The sequence below is a fragment of the Petaurus breviceps genome, unplaced genomic scaffold, assembly GCF_028583685.1.
Source record: "Petaurus breviceps papuanus isolate PSGF00001 unplaced genomic scaffold, PetGlider_PUasm1.0 125, whole genome shotgun sequence".
Lineage (NCBI taxonomy): Eukaryota > Metazoa > Chordata > Mammalia > Diprotodontia > Petauridae > Petaurus > Petaurus breviceps.
The window spans coordinates 9,279,894-9,307,351 of NW_027185653.1; the positions used below are offsets into that span (position 1 = coordinate 9,279,894).

The window sequence follows — 27,458 nt, forward strand, 5'->3', positions numbered from 1 at the left end:
GTGAAATCACTTTCACCAGGGGAGGGCTTCATATATGAATGGCATCCGAGTCGGTCCTTTAAAGAGCAGAGGAATTCAACAGATGGAGATGGAGGAGTTGTCAGATTTTTCAAGGTATAAGAAGTACAATAAGCAAAACCCAGAGAGAGAAGTGCCAAGGTTAGAGGAGGGACATGTGTTGAGGACCACAGGCCAGTGAGACCCTGACCCCGATGGATGAATAAGCCCCCTCAGGCAAAGGGCTCGTTGCCAGGCCCAGACTGGTTTCCCATCCCCCAGGAAAGAGTTCAAGCACGAGGATTAGATTCTTGAGATGAGCTTGGTGTTTTCACCCCAGGCCTAGGAACACTGTAGTGTGCAGTGTCCATGGGGGAAAGTCATTAGGAAGCATGCTATAAAAGGCTTGCACTTAGAACAATAAAGGAGAGTCTATTTTCCACCATTCCCAGACTCTCTTTTAACTCACCCTCTCTCACAGCCGCTGGGTAGATGAATCTCTCAACCCTCTGGGTGATAGCAGGGCTCCCCCACATTCTCTCAGCCCTGTTGCAAGATGGCAAGGCTCCCTGCCTTGGTCCACCACAGACATAAAACACAACATGCATGAAGGGTACAAGGTGCAACAGGAAATGAATGCTTGATTATGGAAGACCTCAAATTATAGGATGAGAGCTTGTGCTGAGATTGTGGCCTGGTGAGCAGAGCAGACCAAGTCAAGAAATTTGGGTCTGAATCTCATCTCAGATACAAGCTATGTGACTATTGGCTGACATTTAAACTTTCAAAGCCTGTCTTCTCAACCAGGAAATGACACTAAGATGTCTACAACTTCCTTCATAGGATTGTGGCGAGGAAAGCACTTCGTAAAGTGCTAAATACATGAAGACAACTTATCTGTTAGGTAATGGGAAGCTTCTGGAGGATTTTGAGTGAAGGATTCATATGATTAGAGTCATGTATTGATTTAAAAAACGAATGAATAAAACAGGACAGGTTTAGGAAACAAACCTTTGATTTCATTCTAAGGGAATTTCCAAGTTCAAAAACTCCTTCTATCAATGCAGGTCAGCACCTTTTCCACAATTTATAATCTAAGACTGTTGCCTAGAATGGTGTCAGGTTAAGTAATCTACACAGAGTCACACAGCTATTCTATATCAAAGATGGAACTTAAATCCAGGTCTTCTTGGCTTTGAGGTAAGCAGTTATATTGCTAAGATGAATGAATGAATAAAATGCATGATTTGTAAAGTCTATATAGAAAAGACATAGCATGAAGGTAATAAATGAAGTCAACTAGAGATTTTGACACTGATCATTTTATATTGACCATTTACATATCACATATTTATACATATTTGGTTCCTAATAAGGAAACAGATTAGATGGGGAGGGGGGGAAGGGGAGCATTACATTGGGGTAATATTTTATATCCACATAATGTGAAGAAATCCATAAACTAAGGGAGGAAAAAAGGAAGAAACTGAAGTTATAACGTGAAAGAATGGAGAACTGCCAGAGGGAGAACTACCAGAAGCCAGGAAAAAAAAAACAATTACGGTTTTTACTTGCTTACTATGTTGAGACCAAGAAAAGATCAAATAATGGTTGGGACCACTGCTCGGAGCAGGCAGAATAACAATTTCAGAGCTATAAAGCATACATGCCACAGTATTGAAAAGATACCTGACATACTTCTCATGTTTGAAAATCAATGAAATTAGAAACAGTTTTGTAATTAAGAAAAAATTCTGCTTTAAAAAAAAGGAAGAGGGAAAGTTTCCCTTCATCAAGAATGTGTCATCCCTGACAATCCTGATTTCCTTTATAGATAAGGTTATAAGCCATAAGAATACTATATATATGCATATCTATAATGTAATGATATTTAACAAAGCATTTGGCAAAGTTACTCAGTACCTTTATGTAAAAGTTGGAGAAATAAAGAGAAGTGGATAGCCTTAGAGAAAGCCGACTGAAGGAACTCTATAGATATTGTCAGTTTCAACAGAGGAACTTCTCCAATGAAGTGCTGAAGACTAACTTTCCGGTTTCAGGTCTGTCATCATTCCTTTTTTGCCCTACTGTATATGGTGACTTTATTGATGGTACACAATACAGGACTGTGTGCTTCTCCCGGTTGCTAAAGGGGGGCTTTGAGGCAAGGATGTGAATGGGCATGGGATCCCCAATATAGGGAGATAGTTTAGGGATATGGGCTCCCTTGTAGTGGGACTCCTTCTCTAGTCTATCTTCATCCATGGCTTTCTACTTTACTCCTTGGAAGCCATGTAGACCATGAGGTCTACTATGCCGTTGCTATAACCATATTCATTGTCATACCAGAAAATGAGATTAACAAAATAGTCATTAAGGGCAATGCCACTGTCAGCATCAAAGGTAGAAGAAGAGGTGTCACAGTTAGCCATAGGATGCAAGCGAGTCCTCTGTGTAGCCCAAGAAGCCATTCCAGGGTCTCTCTGATGCTTGCTTCACAACTCTCTTCACATCATCATTTTTGGTAAGTCTCTCTGGGTGCCATGGTAAATGCACAACAGACAGGAACATAGAAGAAGACCATGCCTGTGAGCCTCTCATTCAGCGTGGGTATAATTTTACCTACAGCCTTAGTGGAACCATTGGAAGCAAGGATGATATTCTGAGTAGTAGCATGCCCATAATGCCACAGCATGCCAGAGGAGCCATCTACTATCTTCTGGGCAGCATTGGTGGCCTGGACTGCTGTCATGAGTCCTGCCACAATACAAAAGGCGTCATGAATGACCATGGTCAGGGGAACTAATATTACTGACAATCTTAAGGGAATTATCCTATTTCTCATGGGTCACTCCCACTACAAACAGAGGAAGATCAGGAGAAGGGAGAGAGAGAATGTAAATAAATATTTATTTATAAATAGCCAACTTGTATCCACGCTTCAAGTGAGTCCCAGATTTTTCCATGGTGGAAAAGATACCAGTAGATCCTACAACATACTTGGTTCCAGCATCTCCCCATTTCATATTGGTGGGATCTTTTTCCTGGAAGATAGTAATGGTTTTTCCATTGATCACTGAAAGCACCCTTGAATTTTCCATGGGTAAATCCTATTGAAACATATAAACAATGTAGATCAATGAAGTGGTCCCTGATGACAGCACCATATGCTCTGCCTGAGTTGAATGCAACCCTGGCAATCAGGTGCCTAATATGACCAAATCTGTTGACTCTGATCTTCGCCCTCTCATCTCAGGGATGCAGCTACAGCACCAGATTCTGTCACAGAGCTTGGAGTCCTTATTTAACATTATTATCAAGAATACATGAAGACACAGAGGGCATGCTTATCAAGTTACTAAGTGACAAAAAGCTTTGGAGGAATGGGAATGATCATCTTAGAGGGTTTCAAAAGACTAGCATAATATGCTGAACTTAATAAGGTAAAATAAAATAAAGATAAATGCTAAAATTTACTCTTCAGTTGAGAAAATCAACTGCACAGATACAAGTTAGGCAAGACACAGCTACAAATTAATTCATGTGACAAGGATAATGAACTTCAAATTTTACATGAGTCAACAATGTGACTTAGTCAAAAAGTGAATGCAATCTTAGATTGTTTGAAAAGAATTATACTGACCAAAAGGAGGGATATACTATTTTCTACCTTGGTCAGAGTTGCAGTTTATAATTATATAGCCAGAGACTGATAAACATGAATAAACTAAAGCACTGGATGGGTGAATGCTGAAGGAAGAGGATATTTGGTCAGGAAAGATCTGCTTGTGTGAATGGGGGAATGGCTATGAAAGCTGCTTTCAAGTATTTGGAAGCCTATATTATAGTAGCAGAGGGATTAGAATAGGAATAACAGGTGGTGGAACCAAGATGGCAGAATAGAAGCAGGAAATTCTGTGATCTTCCCCACGCTCATGCAAAATACTTATAAAATATGCTTATAAACAAATTTTAGAGCTACCAAACCCACAAAGTGACAAAGAGAAACAAATCTCCCACTGAAGGCAGCCCCACAGGCCGACAGGAAGGGTTCATTGCAGCACGCTGGGAGCCGAGCACAGTCCCATGTGTGCTGTGTAGTTTGGGCCCCAGGGAGGCAGCGGTGGCCAGAGCAGACTTCAGGAGAGTGAATCGCCAGCAGCTGTGGCAGTTTCCTGATTTTTCCACCCATAAAAGCCAAAAAGAAAGTAAAAGGTCAGTCAGAACTCTGTTGGAAAGAAAGGTCGTGGTCCGGCCCCTGACACCAGGGCAAGAAGTGACAGAGGCAAGATGGCTGCAGCTGCTGGACACAGATGCCTATGGAGCTCCTGGCCTTAAGATTATAGGTGGACCAGGCAACCATTAAGAGGGAATCCCTCTTGCTTTGACATGCTTGCATCTGGGTTACTTTCTTGGGTTGTGGTCCTGGAGTGAGAAATGCCAGTTTGCCAGTGTGGTGTCTGTAGAGAGGTCACCCTCCTCAGACTTCTGACAGAATTTGTGAAAACCACAGCGATTTGGGACAAAGCTTTCCTCTCTGGAAGCACAGGCCTACTATGGCAAAGAGCTCAAAAGTCAAGTAATTGACTGGCAATATGAGCCAGCAGAGGAAGCACAAACAGACCATAGAATCCTTTTTTGGGGGACAAAAAGGATCAAAGCATGGAATGAGAGGAAGACAATGAAGTCAGAACTCCTGAATTATAACTTCCAAGAAAATATGAATTGGTTACAGGTCATGGAGGACCTCAAAAAGAATTTCGAAAATCAAGTAGGAGAAGTGGAGAAAAAAAGGGGAAGAGAAATGATAGTGATGTAAGAAAATCATGAAAAGAGAGTCAACAACCTGACTGAAGAAAATAACACCTTAAAAAACAGACTAACTCAAATGGCAAAAGAGGCCCAAAAAGCCAATGAGGAGAAGAATGCCTTAAAGAGCCGAATTTGCCAGATGGAAAAGGAATCTCAAAAACTCACTGAATAAAATAATTCCTTCAAAATTGGCCTGGAGCAAATGGAAGCTAATAACTTTATGTGAAATCAAGGTACTATAAAACAGATCCAAACAAATAAAAAATTGAAGGCAATGTGAAATATCTCATTGAAAAAATCAGAAGAGATAATTTTAAAATTATTGGGCTACATGAAAGCCATTATCAAAAAAAGAACCTAGGAATCATCCTTTAAGAAATTCTCAAGGAAAATTGCCCTGATCTTTTAGAATCAGAGGGCAAAATAAAAATTGAAAGAATTCACCAATTGTCTCTTCAAGATTCCCAAAAGAAAACTCCTAGGAATATTATAGCCAAATTCCAGAGTTCCCAGGTCAAGGAGAAAATACTGCAAGTAGTTAGGAAGAAACATTTTGTGTATTGTGGAAACACAATCAGGGTAACAGAAGATCTAGAAGCTTCTATATTAAGGGTTGAAGAGGTTGTAATATGATATTCCAGAGGTCAAAGGAGCTAGGATTAAAACCATGAATCACCTACCCTACAAAACTGAACATAATGTTTCAGGGAAAAAATATGCTTATTCAATGAAATAGAGAACTTTTGAGCATTCTTGATGAAAAATCCAGAGTGGAATAGAAAATTGGACTTTGAAATACAAGAAACAAGAGAAGCATGAGAAGGTAACAGGGAAAAGAAATAAAGAACTTATTAAAGTTGAACTATTTACATTCCAACATGGTAAAATGGTAATTGTAACTTATGAGACTTTTCTCAGTAGGAGGATAGTTGAAGGGAATGTATATGTGTGTGTGTGTGTGTGTGTGTGTGTGTATATATATATATATGTATACACACATGTAATTTATATAGGAGGGTATATGTGCATATAAATACATGTGTAAGTATGTGTCTATATATACATACATAAACAGAGGGCACAAGATAACTTGAATATAAAAGGATGTTATCTAAATAATAACATTAATATAAAAATACAATTAGAGGAGATAGGGAGATAGAAAAGGGCAAATTACCTCACATAAAAGACGCAAAACAAAACTGTTACAATGGAGAGGAAGAACAGGAAGGCAAAAGGGAATGGGTCAACCCTTCTCTCACTGAATTTCACTTAAGGAGGGAATAACATACACACTAAATTGGGTATCTTACCCTACAGGAAAATATGGGGGAAGGGGATAAGAATGGTGATGACAGAAGGGAGAGCAGCTTGGGGGGGAGGGGAGTGTAGTTAGAAGCATAGATTTTTCAAAAGGGACAGGGTCAAAACAGAAAATAGATTAAGTGGGGGACATGATAGGATGGGGGGAAATATAGTCATTCTTTCACAATATATCTACTATGGTTATGTTTTGCATAACTATACATGTATAACCTATATTGAATTATTTTTCCTCCCAGTAGGGGTGGGTGGTGGGGGAAGAAGGGAAAGAATCTGGGAATCAAAGTTTTAAAATAAAGTGTTAAAAATATATTATTATTTTTTTCCCATGCAACTAGGGAATAAGATATACAGGCACTGGGGTATAGAAATCCATCTTGCCCTGTAAAGGGACCCTGCCCCGCCCCAGGGGCGGAGAAGAAGACTAGTATAACCAGGAGCCCATATATGGTGATAAATGCTGTTGGGACTGATGATTGGGCGAGAAGGGTCGGGAAGGGCTATAAAGGCCCTAGGGCGGAAGTAGAGGAGGGACGCGAGACGCGATGTAATCAGTGGAGAATAAACACCCCCCAAAAAACACCCTCCGCTCTCTGTCTGGTGATTGTTCCCCTCAAGGGGCCGGTGACGACCGAAGACCTGGATATGGGTAAGTAGAGGACCGTAGGGCAGGTGAGGATTCCACGGGCAGAGGGACCCCGGCATTGCCCTATTAGAAAGTCTGAGGAGGAATGGGGGAGGATATAAGAGAGAGCAGATTAAGGGAAGGGGTATTCAGTAGGACTGCAATTTTGAGGTGGGGGTAGGGGATAGATGGGGAGAAAATTTGTAACTCAAAATGTTGTGGAAATAAATGTTGAAAACTAAAAATGAACAAATTGAACAAAAAAAATAATAGGAGCAAGAGATAAAAGTTTCAGAGGGAGGTTGCAACTTGAAATAAAGAAAAGTTTCTCAATGATTAAACTATCAAAAAATAGAATGGGTCCCTTCTGAGAGGAATAAACTCTCCTCTCCCTGTAGGCCTCCAAGATAGTGGCTGGATGACCACTTGTAGGGGACGAGTAGTAGTAGCTGCCCAACTGGCAACCCCACAAAGTAAGTCCCTTCTTTCCTTCCTTCTCTTCATCTCTCTTCTCCCTCTGTCCACAAAGGGAATCATACCCTTACCCCTTACCCATGGGTACTCTGCTCAAAAGAACATAAATTTTGATTATTGAAACTTTGCAGGCTATCTTGGGATTTTTAGTCTAGATTTCTTTTAAAGACCATGCCTTGAACCCAAATCACTCTGCTCTCATTGACTGGTCAACAATAGGTCCCAGCCCAAGACTCAGGTGGTCATTGTTTGGGTTCTGATGAATCAGAATGAGTATAAATGAAATTGTTTCTGTTTGGCCAGAAACTCTGAGTGTCTCCTCCTCCCAGATTGATTTTTTTGCTAGATGAAAAAGGCTATTCTTTGCCTCATTTCTTACCTAACTCTAATCACTGGGTGGGCATTGCTTCAGACTGAGACCTGAGAAAGACCTTAGCATAAAAAGGCCAAGGTCTCCCACTGTATCTGATTGTGATCCAAGGGTGGGGAACTTTTGAATCTACCCCAGAGTTACAACAAGCTTAAGCACAGCACTTTATACCCAAATGGAGGTCTTTTCTTCATCTTGACACAAGGCAAGTTCTCAGCAATCTTTGTTCCTGGGGAGACAAAGCCTAGCAAGGCCACAGGATATATTGCCAGTCTCTTCATCCATTCATTCTCTGTCGGCAGAACAGTCCTAGAACCCCTGAAAACATTAGCAAAACCCTCTTCCAGGATTTCTGTAAACATACAACAAGAAAATCCTTCTTCAGGGCTTCTGAACCAACAGCAAGGTTCCAACACCTCTGCAACAACAGGACTGTCCTTCACCAGTGGACAGAATTCACTCTCTGTCTGCAGAACAGTCTCAGGAGCTCTGAACCAACAGCAAGGTTCCAGAACCTCTGCAACGACAGCACTGTCTTTCACCAGTGGACAAATCTGGCAAAACAACATCAAAACAGACAGACAAAGTACCAGCATAACAGCCATGTCTCCTCAGTCCTTGGCAGCTCAGGGGGCAGGTCTCAAAAGTCCAGGGCTATTCAAAGTGGCCTCAGCAATCCTCTCAGTCTCTCTCTGCCTCCAAAGGTGCTGCTTCCAAAATGTTCTTCTGCTTCTCTCTTTTTTACTTGTGTCTCTCTAAATTTGTGTCACCAGCTCCTCCCAGTTCAGGACTCTCTTTTCACATCAACAAGTCCATCCCACAAGTGGGATTCACAAGTTCTGGGTTTTAACACAATCCAACCCCAAACCAATCCAATACAGGGGAATCTTTAAATGCTATTACTATTACAGACCCCTGCCCCAGCGAGGTGGAGGTGATGGTGGAAGCAGCAGTAGCAGCAGCAGTTGGATTTCTGGGCCTACAGGTACTGGGGGATTGGGATACAGTGGCTGATCAGAGGGCAACAGCAGGGATCTCTTTGCTGATGCTGAGGCAGGATTCTCTTGCTTGGTCCTGCTTGGATCTGGATCACAGTCCTTGGGTGAGGAGGAACACGTGTGCAGTGCTGCTGGTGGAGAGGGAAACCTCATAGTCCAAGGCAGGAAGGAGTGATTAGGGTCACTCACAGACCAGAACACAGGCCAGGAGAGGAGTAACAACCTCACCTTTGAACATACCACCTAGGAAGAGAAAAAAATTTACAGGTCCCTAGAAGTATCTCTGAAAACAGCAGTATAAAACCCCTGAAGCCTGGGGGTGGAAGCAAAGTCCTACTTGGACAAAGAGTTAGAAAGACCTGTGTTTGGCTGGGAAAATGAGCAAACAGTGCAAAAATGACTCAGACTATAGAAATCTTACTTTGGTGACAAAGAACAAAACATATAACCAGAAAAAATCAACAAAATCAAAGCTCCTATATCAAAAGCCTCCAAGAAAAATATGAATTGATCACAGGCAATGAAGGAGCTCAGGATGGATTCTGAAAAATCGCATAACAGAAGTGGAGGAAACTCTGGGAAGAGAAATGAGAGTGAAGAAGGAAAATTATGAAAAAACAAGTCAACAGCTTGCTCATGGTGACCCCAAAAAATACTGAAAGAAGTAACAGCTTAAAAAGTAGACTAATCCAAGTGGCAAAAGACAATGAGGAGAAGAATGCCTCCAAAATCAGAATAGAAAGAGGGCACAGGGTGAATTGAATATGAAGGGATGATATCTAAAAAATAAAAGTAACGGGTGAGAAAAGAATATATTGGGAGAAAGTAGAAAATAAGAGATAGAATAAGGTAAAGTATCTCAATTTTATAAAAGAGGCAGGAGAAAACTGTTACAATGGAGGGAAAGAGCAGGGAGGTGAAAGGGAATGAGTCAATTTTACTCTCATTGGATTTGACTTAAGGAGGGAATAACATACACACTCCATTGGGTATCTTAAACCATAGGAAAGTAGGGGGGAAGGGGCTAAGAGATGGGTATGACAGAAGGGAGGGAAAATTGGGGGAGAGGATAGTCAAAAGCAAACACTTTTGAGAAGGGACAGAGTCAAATGAGAAAAGAGAATAAACTGAGGGTGGAATAGGATAGAGGAAAATATAGTTATTCTTTCAAAATATGACAACTACGGCAAAGTTCTGCATAACTACACATGTGTAACCTTACTGAATTGCCTGTCTTCTCAGTGGGGGTGGGTGAGGAGGGATTAAGTGAGGTATCTCAAAGTTTTAAAAACAAATGTTAAAAATTGTTTTTACATGCAAACAGGAAATAAGATACACAGGCAATGGGATATCAAAATCTATCTTGCCCTACAAGAAAGTAAAGGGGGGGGGGGCAAGGGCATGGGGGGATGATAGAAGGTAGCGCAAGTTCAGGAAAAAAGGTAATCAGAATGCATGCCATCTTGAAGTGGGGGAGTGGGGAGATGGGGAGAAAATTTGGAACTCAAAATCTTGTGAAAATGAATGTTGAAAACTAAAAATAAATTCTGGAAAGGGAGAAAATATCGAAATGGACGAATAGAAAAGGAAGTCTAAAAGCTAACTAAAGAAAATAATTTCACAAAAATTAGAATGGAGCAAATGGAAGCTAAAGACTTTATGAAAAATCAAGAATTTATAAAACAGAATCAAAAGAATGAAAAACAAATAGACGACAATGTGAAATACCTCATTGGAAAAAAATAAACAACCTGGAAAATAGGTCCAGGAGAGATAATTTTAAAATCACTGGACTACCTGAGAGCCATGATTATAAGAAGAGCCTAGACATCATCTTTCAAGAAATTATCAAAGAAAACTGTCCTGACATTATAGAATTAGAGGGGAAATAGAAATTGAAAGAATACATCAAATGCCTCTTGAATGTGCAAGTCCCAGAGTTCCCAGGTCAAGGAGAAAATATTGCAAGTCGTCAGAAAAAAACAATTCAAGTAATGTGGAAATACAATCAGGATAACACAAGATTTAATAGCTCCTACGTTAAGGGATCAAAGAGCTTGAAATGTGATGTTCCAGAGGTCAAAGGAGCTAGGATTAAAACAATAATCACCTACCCTAGCAAAACTGAGTATAATACTTAAGGAGATATTTAATGAAATAATGGGCTTTCAAACATTCTTGATGAAAAATTCAAAGTTGAATAGAAAATTTGACTTTGAAATAAAGAATCAAGAGAAACATGAAAAGGTAAACAGGAAAGAGAAATTAATAAAGGATTTATTATAGTTGAACTGTTTACATTTCTACATGGAAAGATGATATTTGTGACTCATGAGACTTTTCTCAACATTAAGGTAGATGGAGGGAATATCCATACATACATACACACATATTTTTATGTATATACACACATACACATATATACATCTATACATACATCTATATATCCATATATATAAATGTGTATGTGTGTATGTATATACATACAAACACATACATACAGAGGGCATAGTGTATGTTGAATATGAAGTTATGATATCTAAAAAATAAACTTAAGGGGTTAGAGAGGAATGTACTGTGAGATGGAAAAAGGGAGAGGTATGATGGGATAAATTATCTCACATAAAAGAGACTACAAATAGCTTTTACAGTGGAAAGGAAGAGAGGGGACAAGAGCAGGAATGACTGAACCTTACCCTCAGTGAATTTGACTTAAGAACGAAATAAAATATACACTCAATTGACTATGAAAATCTATCTTAGTCTATAGGAAAGTAGGGTGGAATGGGATAAGGGAAGGGGAGATTATGGAACAGGGCAAATGGAAAGGGGGAGTAGTAATCAGAAGCAAACTCTTTGAAAGAGGGACAGGGTCAAAGGAGAGAATAGAATAAATGGAAGATGGGATAGGATGGAGGGAAATATAGACATGACTTATGGAAATGTTTTGCACTACTACACATGTATAACCTATATCAAATTGCTTGCCTTCTCAATGAGGGTAGGTGAGGAGGTAGAAAGGGAGAGAATGTGAAACTCCAAGTTTGAAAAATGAATGTTAAAAATCATTTTTATATGCAACATGGGAGTAAAATACACAGGCAATGGGATATAGAAATCTATCTTGCCCTATAGGAAAGTAGAAGGGAAGGGGATAAGAGAAGGTGGTGGTGATAGAAGGGTGGGCAGATTGGGTGAAGGAGTAATCAAGAATGCACACTCTCTTGGGGGAAGGAGAGGGGAGACATGGGGAGAAAAATCTGGAATTCAAAATCTTGTGGAAGTGAATGTTAAAAACTAATCAAATAATAAAAAAGAAAAATAACTATCATTCCATTCGTGAACTTCTTTCCAACCTTAGCCAATGATGAATTTTCTTTGCCATGTACCCTTGTGTTTTGTTTTGTTTCTCCTCCTTGGAGGGCAAGATCAGAATATGACTTCAGTCATTCAGGAACTCTCCAGTGAGGAAAGTTCTGCTACAATATATATGGCACCTTCTCTGAAACTAATTGGCAAAGGAAGCTGCTTAGAGCATTGAGTTTAAGTAACTTGTTTTTTGTCCAGTGTCATCAGCCAGGATACAAAAATTGGGGTTTGAACTCAGGTCTTCTCGGCGCTGAGGCTTGCTCTAACTATCACACACAGTGCTTCTCTTGCTGCATCTATATGATATAATTTAACCAATTAATGAATTAAAATGAAATTAAGAACATATACATAACTTATAAACACATATAGAGATGCACAGCAATTAATGTTTACTAAGAGACATATGGTTAAAAAAACTCAGAAACTACTGGTTTAGACCAAATTAAAAATTACTGTGGAAAGACATATGAATTGTCATAGTTACAGCTAAACTGGAATACAGGATGCAGGATTGCTCTCACAGGCATTTGTAGAAAGGATTTGTAATCATTTCCCAAGTTCTCAGCATATCTGATACATACACCTATTTGTCCCCCAAATTACCAGTCCTAAAAGGAGGAATTTGATAAAATGTGTGAAAAGATATTTTCCACATGACATTGACTTATATCATGAATCTAAAGTCAGCAGTAGCAGGTCAGCAGTTATGTACCGGGCACCTTCAGGATCCTTTTTGTTTTACCTTTACCCAGGGCTTCTTTATAGTTGTGGGCTTGACATCACTACCTGGGAGCCAAGTGTGAATGAAGCAATGTCACAATTTTAGCCTCCAGGCACGAAGTTAGCCCACCACTGTTACATCTCCAGAATCGGGAATGTTAACAGATTAGCTCTTCAGAGACTGACTATTCTCCTATTATGTACAAGCTGCAACAGAAACATGCATTTATTCTAAATCTCTGAACTAAAACTCACTATATAACCACTGGTGTTTTGACAAATTTGCATGTGTATCCAGAAGTCAACATTTTTTTTTCTTAAAATGTGGCATTTAAATCCCTACCACCAGCCGCAACAAAAGCAGCAAGAATGGAGCATCTGTTTTGAAAACATTGCTTCACCACATTCTGGTCTTTTTGCATTATTCATGTTTTCATGCTTCAAAACTCAACTTCACCTGACCATTATCCAGGAAGGAAAGGAAAATAAAAGAAAAAAGGAAATAAATAATATGTGGACCAGATGTTGGTTGGCAGTTCCACGGTCTATACCAAATTCTGGGTCAAAGTTCAAGGGCAGAGAAGAGCACTTTCAGTCTAGAAGGAGTGGGGACCCTGAGGGCCATTATCACTTCTGGCATCAAGGGATAAAGGACCCTGAGGGACAGGAATGATTTTAAGACCAGAAGATCAGGGACTATTCCTGGGCAAGGATCAGAGTGCAGATCAGGAGAGCAGTGACTACAACTCTCCCCAGATCACACCATCTTGGAAATATTTCTGAAAAGAGCAGTACAAAAAAAGCCTGAAGCCTGAGAAAGAGTCCCTTGTCCCCCCACACACTTTGGAAATGGATTCCAACATTAACAAAAACATTCCAAATCAAGAAAAATGGGTGGGGTGGCAAGATAAAACAATATTTAAAAAGACCCCAAGGGTACCTTCCCTAGCATTTCTTTTCATTAATTCCCTTAACATTCTGAACCTTTTGTTCTTCCAGATGAATTTTGATACTATTTTTTCTAGTTCTATAAAATCATTTTATGATAGTTTGATTGGTATGGCACTGAATAAGTAAACTGACTTAGGTAGAATTGTCATTTTTATTATATTTGCTTGGCTGTGATAGTAATGGCAATTAAAGATTCCCCTGTATTGGCTTGGTTTTCAAATTGATTGTGTTAAAACCCAGAGCTTGTTAATCCCACCTGTGGGATGGACTTTTTGATGTGAAAAGAAAGTCCTGAACTGGGAGGAGCTGGTGACGTAGATTTGGAGAGACAAGAGAGAGGCGGAAGATCTTTTTGGAAGCAGCACCTCGTGGAGAGGGAGAGAGACTAAGAGAATTGCTGGTGGCCGCTTTGAATTGCCCTGGACTTTTGAGACCTGCTCCCTGAGCTGCCAAGGACTGAGGAGACATGGCTGTTTGGCTGGTACTTTGTCTGTCTGTTTTGATGTTATTTTGCCAGATTTGTCCACTGGTGAAAGACAGTCCTTTTGTTGAAGAAGTCCTGGAACCTGGCTGTTCGCTAAGAAGCCCTGAGACTGTCCTGCAGACAGAGAGTGAATACTGTCCACTGGTGAGGGACAGTGCTGTTGTTGCAGGGGTCTGGAGACTGTCCTGCAGACAGAATGAATACTGTCCACTGGTGAAGGACAGTGCTGTTGTTGCAGGGGTCTGGGAGCCTTTCTGTTGGTTCAGAAGCCCTGAAGAAGGATTTTCTTGTTGTATGTTTACAGAAATCCTGGGAGAGGGCTTTGCTAATGTGTTCAGGGGTTCTAGGACTGTTCTACAGACAGAGGATGAATTCATGAAGGGACTGGCAATGTATCTTATGGCCTTGCTAAGCCTTGTCTCCCCAGGAACTAAGATTGCTGAGAACTTGCCTCCTGTCAAGATGAAGAAAAGACCTCCATTTGGGCATTAAGTGCTGTGTTTAAACTTGATGTAACTCTGGGGTAGATTCAATTGTGATCCAGGGGTGGGGAACTTTTGACCTTATGTTTGGAAACTAATCTCCATTTGAGAAGAGGGGCTTTGTGGTGAACTAAATGAAGGTATAGCCTAGGGGTGGAGAAGTATTTAGAACAGAGACTTTGTAATTGATTGAATGATTGGAAGGTCCTGGGGTGGGGTAGTGCTTGGAGATTATTTAATCACATTTAGTAAATGCTGTATTTTGAATGATGTCATGTTTTAATCTTCTCTGTTCTTGGTTGGTCACTGAATAAAATGGAGAGCACCTATGCTGGTATTTTGAACCTGGGAAGTTGCCTTTGCTTGGTATTATATTACATTGGCCTACCCATGAGCAACTGAATTTTTTTTCCCAATTATTTAGATCTGACATTATTTGTGGGAAAAGTGTTTTATAACTGTGTTCATTCAACCCCTGGGTTTGTTTTGGCAGGTAGACTCCCAAATATTATATAATGTCTAATGCAAATGGAATTTCTCTATCTCTTGCTGTTGGGCTTTGTTGGTAATATACAGAAATGCAGATGATTTATGTGGGTTTATTTTATGCCCTGCAGCTATACTAAAGTTGTTCATTATTTAAAGTAATTTTTTTTTACTTTATTCTCTAGGATTCTCTTTATCATCACGTCATCTGCAAAGAATGACAACTTAATTTCTTCTTTGACTGTTCTAATTCCTTCCATTAATTTTTTTCTCTTATTGCTAAAGCTAATGTTTCTTGTACCACATTGAATAACAATGGTGATAACAGACATCCTTTTTTTCACTGGACCCGATCTTACTGGAAATGCATGTAACTTATCTCCATTATATATAATGCTTGCTGATGGTTTTAGATACATAGATGCTATTTATCATTTTAAGGAAGACTCTATTTATTCCTGTGCTCTCCTGTATTTTCAATAGAAATGAGTGTTGTATTTTATCAAAATTTGTCTGCATCTGTTGAGATAATCATATGGTTTCTGTTAGTTTTGTTGTTGATATGATCAATTATGCTAATAGTTTTCCTAAAAATGAACCGGCCCTGGAGCAGAGCCAAGGTGGAAGAGGAAAAGCCCAAAGCTGGCATGGGCTCTGGCTTCAACCACCTCCAATACCTGTAAAAAAATGACTCTAAACAAATTTTAAAGCTGCAGAACCCACAAAGTGACAGAGAAAAAAATCTCCTGCTGAAGGCATCGCAGTGCACTGGGAGTCAAGTTCAATCCCCAGTGAGCCACAATTCCAGCCTGAGGGCAGCCCCAACCAGTGCCCAGACTGGCCAGAGCATACTTCAGGAGAGTGAATCACATGCAGCTGTGGTGATTTCAGACTCCTCAACCCATAAATGCCAAAGAGAAATAAGTCAGTTGGGAACTCTGTTGCAAGGGTGAAGGAGAAGTGTGGTACAGCCCCTGCCCGTGGGGCGAGAAGTGGAGGAAGGTGGGGTGGTGCTGCATGGCTGCTTTCAGAGCTCCTGGCCTGCAGATTGTAGGGGGACCAAGTGACCATTCAGAGGGAAATTGCTCTTGCTTTGACAGGCCGAGATCTGGATCACAGTCTTGGGTGGTTGTCCTAAGGTGCGTGGCCAGTCAGCAGAACTTGTGGGGGCTGTAGAGAGGGTAGCCAACTAATAGTTCCAGCAGCTGTGAAAACCACAGCAATTTGGGACAAAGCTCTCTCCATTCTGTAAGCAGAGTTCCACCATGGCAAGGAACTTAAAAGTCAAGTAATTGGCAAGATGGGGAAGGGCAATCAGACCATACAATCTATTTTTGTGACAAAAAGGATCAAAGCATGGAACTGGAGGATGATGAAGGAAGAAATCCTGCACCAAAAGCTTCCAAGAAAAATATGAACTGCTCACAGGCTACAGAGGAGCTCAAGAAGGATTTTGAAAATCAAGTAAGAGAAGGAGAGGGAAAAACTGGGAAGAGAAATGAGAATGATGCAAGAAAATAATGAAAAGTGAGTCCACAGCCTGATAAAGGAGACCCAAAAAATTCTGAATAAAAAACACCTTAAAAAGTAAACTAACTCAAATGGCAATAGACGTCCAAAAAGACAAAGAAGAGAAGAATTTCCCAGATGGAAAAAGATTTTCAAAAACTCACTGAAGACAATAATTCCTTCAAAATTAGACTGGAGCAACAGGAAGCTAATGACTTTATGAGAAATTAAGATATTATAAAACAGATCCAAACAATTGAAAAAATTGAAGGCAATGTGAAGTATCTCATTGGAAAAATCACACATCTGGAAAAATGGATCCCGGAGAGAAAATTAAAAAAAAATTATCAAACTACTTAAAATCCATCATCAAAAAAAGAACCTAGCACTTGTTCTTCAAGAAATTCTCCAGGAAAATTGTCCTTATATTCTAGAACCAGAGGACAAAATAGAAATTGAAAAAATCCTCTGATCACCTCTTGAAAAAGATCCCAAAAAGAAAATGCCTAGGAATATCAAAGCCAAGTTCCAGAGTTCCCAGGTCAAGGAGAAAATATTACAAGCAGCTAGGAAGGATTAATTTTACTATTGTGGAAACATAATCATTATAACACAAGATTTAGCAGCTTCTACATTAAGGGATTGAAGGATTTGGAATATGATATTCCAGAGGTCAAAGGAGATAGGATTCAAACCAAGAATCACTTACCCAGCAAAACTGAGTATAATGCATCAGTGGAAAATATGGTCATGCAGTGAAACAAAAAGATTTTCAGACATTCTTGATGAAAAAACCAGAGCTGAATAGAAAATTTGGCGTTCAATCACAAGAAACAAGAGAAGCATGAAAAGGTAAACAGGAAAAAGAAATCATAAGGAGCTTATTAAAGTTGAACTATTTACATTCCTACATGTAATAATGATAATTGTAACTTATGATACTTTTCTCAATATGAAGATAGTTGAAGGGAATATATATGTATACACACATATATATGTATAAGAGAGTGTATGTGTGTGTGTATAGGTGTGTGTGTGAGAGAGAATGTGTGAAATAAAAAAAATGAACCATTCCTGCATTCCTGGTATAAATCCTATTTGATCAAGGTGAATTACTCTCATGACAAGTTGTTGTAATATTTTTACTAATATTTTATTCAAAATTTTTGCATCTGTATTCATTAGGGAAATTGGTCTCTAATTTTCTTTCTGTGTTTTGGATCTTCCCAGTTTAGATATCAGTAACATATCTTTATCATAAAAAGAATTTGGTAGGACTCCTTTTTCTTCAACTTTCCCAAAACATCTATATAATATTGAAATTGATTGTTCTTTTAAAGTTTGATAGAATTTGCTTTAAATTCATCTGGCCCTGGAGACTCTTTCCTAGGGCATTCCTTGATGGTTTGATCAATTTCTTTTTCTGAGATAAGAGTTATTTATGTATTTTATTTCCTCTTCTGTTAATCTCGGCAATTAACATTTTTGTAAACATTCCTCTATTTCACTAAGATTGTCAGATTTATGTGTATACAGTTGAAGAACCAAATATTTCCTAATTACTGTTTTAATTTTCTCTTTACTGGATTGTGAATTCACCTTTTCTTTTTTGATGCTGGTAATTTGGATTTCTTCTTTCCTTTTTTTTAAATCAAATTAACCAAAGGTTTATCAAGTTTATTGTTTTCCCCCCTATAAACCAGCTCTTTGTTTCATTAGTTGTCTTATTTTCTTAATTTCAATTCTATTAGTCTCTCCTTTGATTTTCAGTTTTTATAATTTGGGTTTTAATTGAACCTTTTTAATTTGTTCTTTTTCTAGCTTTTTCAGTTGCATGCCTAATTAATTCATTGATCTCCCCTTTCTCTATTTTATTCATGTAAGCATTCAGAGATATGAAATTAGGGGAAGTTTTTCTATTTTATACATTTAAAAACATTGTTCTGTAAAGAGTTCCACACACTTGAGCAGACTTCCAAGTGGATACAGTATGCACAAAAAGTTAAGTAACCCTTTACATTAAAAATGAGGATAATGAGGTATATTGATTAAGTGACTTTCCCAAGGTCACACAGGAAGCAACAGAGACAGAATTTGTCCCATTCCTTTTGATTCCATGTCCAGTGCTCAAATAACTACAGCATGAAATTATCTCACTTTCTGCTTGAATCCTAGTGTTTTTCTCCCAGGCATGCATCCAGGTCCTTGATGCCATTCCTGGAAGACCCTCACACTTCAGTTTTGCCCCCTGGCCTGCCTTATTCTCAAATGCTTCATGTTCTAGCATTACCTACTTCTTTCTTCCTAAGTCCCAATCAAAGTTTCCATATTCTCTATGGATATGGATACGAATTATCTATGGAAGCTGATTTCAGGTTAGGTCTTATTGAAGGAGCAAGACATCTCCCTTAGATATATTAAATTTGTTCTTGAATGAATGAGGATATTTACTATGACAAATAAGATTAGTGCAGAGTATCAGGAAGGTTTTTTTTTTAAGTGAGAAAATCTAGATAGTGCAAAAAAATAAATTTTGATAAGTCCACCATGTATAATGGTAATCTCTATCTGCTTGGGTATTTTATCCAAGATTTCTCTCCCATTTTTAATTCGTGGGTTCTCTTAAAGTGTGTAAATTTATCACTAGTTCATCTCACTTCTTTAGGAATCCCATAATTCTGGGGAAATAAAAATGTTGCCCTTTTCCTTTTTCATATGATTTGAGATCTATTTATCCATCCATATCTTTTTCCATATTGAAATCCTGCCATTTTGTTAATAGAGTGGCAATACTCTCTATTGTAACATAATTATAAATACCTTTGGCAATCTGCTTTTCCCATCTATCTTTTAAGAAAAGAAGTCGCAAAACAAAACTGTCATTTTCGTTTGGAAGGAGAATTAAATACTAAAGCTTTTGCTTGGTTTTTATTTTTATCATCTTCCTCTAGTAATAACTCCACAATAAGATTCCCTAACTCTCAACCAGGCTTTCATTTTTTTTTTAAACTGAATTAGTTTCATTTAGTTTAAAATTCATTTCATATACTCACGTGGGTATTTTGACATCTCTTTTCTTTTTTCTCCAAGCATATAAATCTTTTCATCTACTTTCTTTTTTGGCATTTCAAAGGTCCAGTAATTTAAGGTTATATTTCTTAAATTCTTTGTGATCCTGTCCTGACAAAACAGTTGCATCTGTCCTGCCCTGCTAATATGAAAGAAATAGTACCATACGCTGTTAAAAAGCATTATGAAATTACCTAAGCAAAGAACTTGACTAAATTGTTAAATAACATACTACAATTTTTTCTGCTTAAAACTCATCTACTTCTTATTTACAAGTAACTTTTTTTTCCTTTCTAAAAATTATTTTCTAGTAGGTAACTTCTATCAGGTATGCTGTTCTTAAGTTGTTTTTCAGTCATATCTGATTCTTCAGGACCCCATTTAGGGTTTTCTTGACAAAGATACTGGAGTAGTTTACCATTGCTTTCTCCGGGCCATTTTCCAGACGAGGAAAATGAGGCAAATAGGGTTAAGTGACATGCACAGGGTCACATAGCTAGTAAATGTCTGAGGCCTGATTTGGAGGCAAATAGAATCTTCCTAATTCCAGGTTTGACACTTTGTCTGCTGAGGCATTTAACTATCGTCAGGTATACATACAAGACAAAAAAAAAACTTACACTCACTTTGAAATTTCATAAAAGTATTAACAGTCAAAGTAAGAGAAAAAAAAATCCCATGAAAACACCTAAATTTACATGATGAAGTTTCTCAACTTGGCAGGATTTAAGAACATTTTCTGTTACTACCATACTGAACTCTAGTCATTGGAGCTCATATTACATACATATATATCCTGTCTAGAGAATGACTTATATATTCCTCTTTATTTTAGGATGCAGGTACATGAGAAGATGGGCATTCATGTTTCTTTTTCATGACCTTCTGTTGGAAATGTCAACTTGGAAAAGCAAAAACACAACTGATATAAAAAATCTGATATCAAAAGAAGGAGAAATCCAGAGTATCTGAACACCTCTGGCCAGAAGGACTCCGCTTTTCTGGTGGAAGGAGGAGGGGATATACGAAAACAAAGTACGTTTTATACATTAGTTTGGTGCAGACACTCACTTTGGAGGACGGGCTGATTTGTTCTCTTCTGGGTACACCTCCCCCACTATCACACATTAATACTAATGAGGCTATAATTCTGTTACATAATATACATACTACCTGAGGTTCTTTAAGCAAATGCAGTAATAACCTTCACCAGTTTAACCTTCATGTGTCCTTATCTGGAGCTGAGTGTCCCAAGGCTGCTGTCTGCTTTCTATTTGGTCAAATCCATCTGCTGTTGCCAGCTTCTTTTTTATTTTATTTTACTTCAGTGTTGTCTAGGAGTTCTATGGGAACTGGCAATCTGACTTCTTTCCAGGGCTACTGTCTGGTCTGCTGATCTTACTCTTATCAGTAGCCTTCTTTCAGCAATTTTTGCAGTCCTGTGGAAACTTAACCCTTCGCTACTTCTCACAATTCCTCTCCATTCCATTCTAAAGGAAGACTATAAACAAGTTAGAGACATAACAAATAATACTACATGTAAGTTAAAGAAGATATAATGGCATTTTTAAATGTTATAAGGAGACAAACCAATTGTTTGTGTTCTCTCATCATGTCTCTGTCAGGGATAGAGATGTCACAAGGTGCATCAGATGGACACAGAATCAACATTGAGGGAGAAGTTATAGAGAAGCTCTGTCAGTCACAAGCTCAAAATACCTGGGACCAAGCAGATCCTATAAACACAGCTGCAAAATGTTTTTAGTGGGATTCATCTGTCCAACCAGATCTGGTAAGCACTACCAGAGTCAACATGATTGCTTGAGAGCCTGGTGACAATGAGTCAACATAGGGATCTTTAGGAGGTTCCAGGATCAATATTCTTCCATCAATGCTGAGGACACTAAATATTGAACCTTTTACTATAGAAGCTGTATTTTCTTTCTCAACTGACATATATGGCATATCACTAGTATCAGGATTGTGTAGTCTACCAGTGACATCCCAAGATGCCAGATGTCAGAGGTGCTAGCCCCTTCCTTCCCCCTAGAGCAAGTCCTAAAAGCATATGTTGTCAGAAAACTAGCAGGTGAACTTCTTGTTAACAGTGAGTCAGTGCTAAAAAAACACGACTTTCTGAGCATTAAAAGTGTCTGATTGATGGAAATTGGAAAAATATTCTGGCTTTATGGGATCCAGAGTCTGGGGAAGAAATGGCCAAACCATCACTTGAGAAGAACCCGGAGTTATATAACCTTACCTCCAAACCCCTGACTGACAAAATGCAGGGAACAGTCTTGTATTCACCTTTTATCTCCCTTCTCACATTTAGCTCCTAGAGAAGAACTCTCTCTCCCAAAACCAGTACAACTTCAGAAAGAGATGATGCAATTCCAAAGGTAGCAAATGAGCTGCAGGGGGCTTTTATTATTGGTACTTGGAAGAATTTTGTGTTCTTGTAGATGATGGAATTGTAGTTTCAGTCATAAAATGATGGCTACATCACTTGCCCAAACGAGCTGTACGTTTACAAGTAATACTTGCCCAAGTAGCAGGTTCTGATCTCACCAGTACATGGATGGAATAACTAGAGCATTCTTTGAACACCCTGACTTTCCTTGGCACTCCTATCAGATCATGTATTCACAGGAACAGCAATTCTGGTTCTTCCAAAGATTGGCCAAAATCCCTATTATGGCTATAGAAGTGATCTACCCCCTTGTTAAATGAACTAGGTTCATGAATTTCCTGGGGTCTTGTTGTTTCTTGATTTAATTTTTAAAATAATTTAAAAACATTTCTACCAATGGGAAGTGTGGGTAAAGGACTTAGTGAACAAGCCAAATCAAAGAATCTCTGAGCTCTGAGTGGGGCAGAAGTTGACTGAAGGAGAAACTCAGAGTGGACACAAGAGCCATCATACTTACAATGTCACAGAAATGAGAGGCACCCATATTTCCTGCCAGCAACAAGTATGTACATAACCAGTGTTTTTCTGCTAGACAAACTGGTTCAAGGGTGCTAGACAATAAATGTGTTTTTCTGTTGACGTTTCATTTCTTTTTAGACCATATTGTTTTGTAAGGGGAACTAGATTAGGAGCTATACATATTGAATAGTTAGGAAGATCTTAGAGAAAAGGGTTTAACTTAGAGTCTTAAATGAGAGGTAGAAGAAAATCCTCCAATGCTTAGTTCTGAATCACACGAAAAGGCCACAAGTGATAGCAGGTGAAATCAGTGCAGAAGCACCTCAGAAAGGGTTCAGAGGGAAAATAAAATAATGGACTGATTATCTGATATAGTCAATAATTTTTAAAATCTCTGAGTTTCAGATATATTACTTAAAATGTTCTAACAGAGAGCATATTTTGGAATAAGTACTCTTTTCTTTTCAGGTTTTTTTTAAGTACCCTTCTCTCCTTAATATATACAACTGTGTTTACAGTATTTAATATAGTTCTTTAGAAATTATACATTCAAGTTGCTCAGCTGTTTTAGTCATGTTTAATTCTATGTGATCCCATTTGGAGTTTTCTTGACAAAGATACTGGAATGGGTTGTCATTACCTTCTGCAGTTCATTTTATAGGTGAGGAAACAAAGTCAGACAGTGTTAAGTGACTTGCTCAGGGGAACACACAGCTAGTAAGTCTCTGAGGCTAGATTTTAACTAACGTCCTCCTGACTCCAGGCCCAGGGCACCTACATGGCTTTATAAATATCATGGGTACCTATTGTGCTAAGGTAAGTGTTTGCTAGTACCCAGAGTCATGGGTATACACCCATCTCACAGTTTTCTAATTCACTGTACTTGTTCAAAATAATTTTGAGTTGGTGCTTTAAATATCACTTTGAATTTTATTATTTTTAATATAACTCTTAAACATATGCTAGTGTCTTTTAAGGAAATACTATTTTATCCTCATTTTTGTAGCTGAAACTTTTTTTTCTCACTATGAATCTTCATTGTAAACCATTTTTTCATTGTTTCCCAGAATTAATGTGCAACTTCTATTTCCAAAGTACTCCAGAGGTGGTTAAGATCAAGTGAGTGAGAAGGGACAGAGTTAATGCTCTGAGACTGGGGCAAGGGGAGTTGAGTGTGATTTTACAAACTGGTTTTATAAATTGATGTTACAAATATAGATCCCAAGCACCCCATCATTACTGATGTTACAAATTGGTATTACAAATTGAGTTTACAAATTGGTCTTACAAACAGATCCCAAGCACCCCATCAAGAGGAAACGAAAATTTTGGCTCAACAGCTTTGTAAGGCAGTTAGAGGCCAGAGACTGACCCTCCCACTTAAGGACCTTCAGAAATTTATTGAAAAAGTGAAAGTTGTCTCTCTGTGGATAGAAGACATGGGTTTAGATAAGCAGAAATGGGGCATAGTTGGGGAACAAATGACAAGTTATGAAGACAGTACCCCCAGGCTCCTAAAGGATAAGGATTTTGTAATTTATGGCCTGGTAAAAGCAGCGTTTTCTGGGATGAATCGGCCCATCTGCCATTTCACAGTGCAAAATCAAACTGAAAGTGCAGGGCTTGAAGCTGTCTCTGTGGAGGACAGACAGACTGAGGAAGAATCAGAATCTAGAAGAGGAAAAGGAGAACATCCTCAGAGCAGTGCCCCTAGTTACAGGGCCTTGTACCCCGACTCACAACAGTTCCATTTTCCTCTGAGCCCCGAAAATGCTGAGGATTGGACAGGCCCCCAAGAGAAACTCTGCCCTCCTTGTCTGGAGGTCACAGAACAGTCCAGCCTGGAGAAAGACTTAACCTTGGCACAGCAGAGGGGAGAGGATTTAACGGGGAGGTCTCTTTGCCCAGTTTCTGAGGGGAATGATGCTGCTTCTCTGGGAGGCCATAGGAGAGTGCACACACCGATAAATTGGAAACAAATAAAAGAATTAAAGGAAGCAGTGGTTAAATGCCGCCCTAAAGCCCATTTCACTATGGCCCAATTAGATAATGTTTCTTCCCAATACACTTTAGTCCCCAATGACTGGAAAGCCCTTGCTTGAGCCTCCCTGACACCTGGGCAGAGCATAGTTTGGATGTCTGAAGACATTGAGTTTTGCAGGGAGGAAGCTAGATGGAAAGTGGCTACTATATTCGCTCAATTCCTGGGAATGGGGAATTATGATGTCACCGCTCAACAACTGAATTATCAGCCTGCTGATTGTGTGATTACAGATCAATGTGCCAATAAGGCTTGGAAAAGGGTGGTTGCAGTTGGTCAGGGGTAGCACCAGACCATGACTCAGTTATGCTGCGGTGCCCAGGAGGCTTTTCTGGATTTTATTGTTCGTATGCAGGAAGTCGCGGCTGATAGTATGGGAGATGGAGCTGGAGCAGACATAGTCCTTTAGCTCATGCTAAGAGAAAATGCCAAACATGACTGCAAAAAGTCATTGGGCTTCCTAGGGATGCGGGGATAGAGGCACAGTGAGAGGGTAGGCTCCCAATTGTATCAGATGGAATTGCTAGCTGAATTCAGGGCAAGGACCAGGAAGGGAGAAAGGAAGTGTTTGGGTGTGGCAGTGATGGGGTGCTTGGGATCTATATTTGTAACATCAGTCTGTAAAACCAGCTTGTAAAATCACACTCCTCCCCCCCCCCCAGCCTCAGAGCATTAACTCTGCCCAGCAACAACCCATGAATTATTTATCTCAGCTTGGAACAATGACAAGATACACCCATCAATCCTTCACTAAAGTATCTATAAACATTCCAGCTCAGGACGCTATTATCTCCCCCTTGTATACTGTCCCTCTGCCCCCATGAATCCTCCCGTGCCTATCTCTAGGTTGACTCCTTTGTAATTATCCACACAATGAGTCTCCGTTAGCCTTGGTTCCCAGACATCCATCTTGTCAAACATGACACTGATTGGTGGCAGACTGGGCACTTCTCCGTCAGCCCTTGAGGACTAGCTGACTTAGTGACGTTTCAAGCCTAAAACCACACCTCCAGGTAGCCCCCCCGGGCTATTTCCCGTGAATTATGGGCAATACACCTGTGCAGTTGACATTAAAAGTTCATGTTCCTTTAAACACTGGCCCCACTTTAACCCCTCCCTTATCCTACTCTCTTCTCACCTGGTCAGCATAATTGGCATCCAATGAATAGCCTTAACTCCTTAAAAGCTATGCCAGTATCTTCTTTAAGCTTGCATGTCCCCTAAGGACCCTTGCCCGCTGTACAGCCTAACAATAAACTTTTACAACTCTGACTCCAATTTGCCTTGGGCTGAAATCTTTCCATACCAAATCGCAGGCTTTCTGGTCTTAGATAAAGAGAGCTCCTGCTGAACCTATTTGCCATCCCTCATAAGCAGTAAATAGCATTTAAAGAAGAACTGTCCAAACAGAAACTGGATCACCCTACTGGGCCTTGTTTCAAGTGTGGAAAACCATGTCATTATGCTAAATACTGCCGCTTTGCTAATCCAGCGTGAATGGGCAGAGGGGCCTTTCCACTGAGGAACAACCTTTGGAAACCTAGTACATGACTCTCTGGGGAAAACAATCAACTCAAAACTTCCCATTTACAGCCTCAGTAAATTCCGAGTTCCCCCTCCTCCCCACACACACAACTATAGAGCTACCCATCAAACCCCTCAATAGAGAAGTTCTTGTACTCAACCATCCTGGGTATATACTTGGTATCTTGCATACCTGAAACAAAAGCCCCTGAGATAATATTTATAAATCCAACTGAAGAGGAAACATTTATTGATGACGCTGTCGAAATGGGGTTGCCTTTAGATGATTCAGAAAACTCTTATCTAGGCTTATCTCAAACCATTGAATTGGAAAAACTGTGGGATACTTTAGTAATACAGGGGCAGCCATTTCAATGTATTTTTGATACAGGGGCCAACAGTACTGTAATAACATCCCAGGCATGGCCCTTGATTTAGCGGTTAGCTCCCGTCACTCAGGCAGTGAATGGGGTTGGAGGTGCCTAGCGGGCTTGGCAATCACAAAAAATGGCTATGCTGGGAGTTCAAGGGTAGCTAAGGCTTTATACAACCCCTAATAGTTCAGGGCCTAAATATGAATTTATGGGGTCATGAAATTATGAAATATTTGAATATGAAATTAACAAATGAATATTTTTTTCATTGGGGCCATTGGCATGAGGAGCATGTGTCCCCCACTTAAGTTGAAAACAAAAACACCTATGTGGTTAGAACACTGGCCCCTTACTAAGGAGAAACTCCTTGCTTTAGAATCTTTAGTCCAAGAACAATTGCAGCTGGGTCACCTGGAAGAATCCTTTAGTCCTTGGAATTCCCCCATGTGTGTCATCAAAAAGAAATTCCGTGCTTTTTGCTTTTTAACAGACCTCTGTGGGGTTAATGCTGTGTTAGAACCTATGGAAGCTTTGCTGCCTGGGTTCCCTTCTCCTAATATGGAACCTCAGGGATATTCAATTTGGACCATAGATATTGACTGTTTCTTCAGCATCCCACTGCATCCTGAGGATAGAGAGAAATTTGCCTTCTCCATCCCCCAGATTAATTTTCAGGCTCCCATGAAAAGGTATCAATGGAAGGTGTTGCCACGAGATGGCTAATAGCCCTACTTTTTGCAAGTGGTTTGTAAGCCAGGCCCTAGATGGACCCAGGAAAAGGTGGCCTGAAGCCTACATAATCCATTATATGGATGACATTCTTGTAGCTCACAGCTCCCCTCAAACCTTGCAGGCCATAACAATTGAGGTGGGTAAACAATTGCCAAACATTGGGTTACTGATTGCTGCAGAAAAAAA

At 39.4% G+C, this 27,458-nt stretch overlaps 1 pseudogene; it reads right to left on the reverse strand.

The window, feature by feature from the left end:
- Positions 1-2,273: 2,273 nt before the first annotated feature.
- LOC138163613 (glyceraldehyde-3-phosphate dehydrogenase-like) lies at positions 2,274-8,752 on the reverse strand (annotated as a pseudogene).
- Between the last annotated feature and the right edge of the window lie 18,706 nt (positions 8,753-27,458).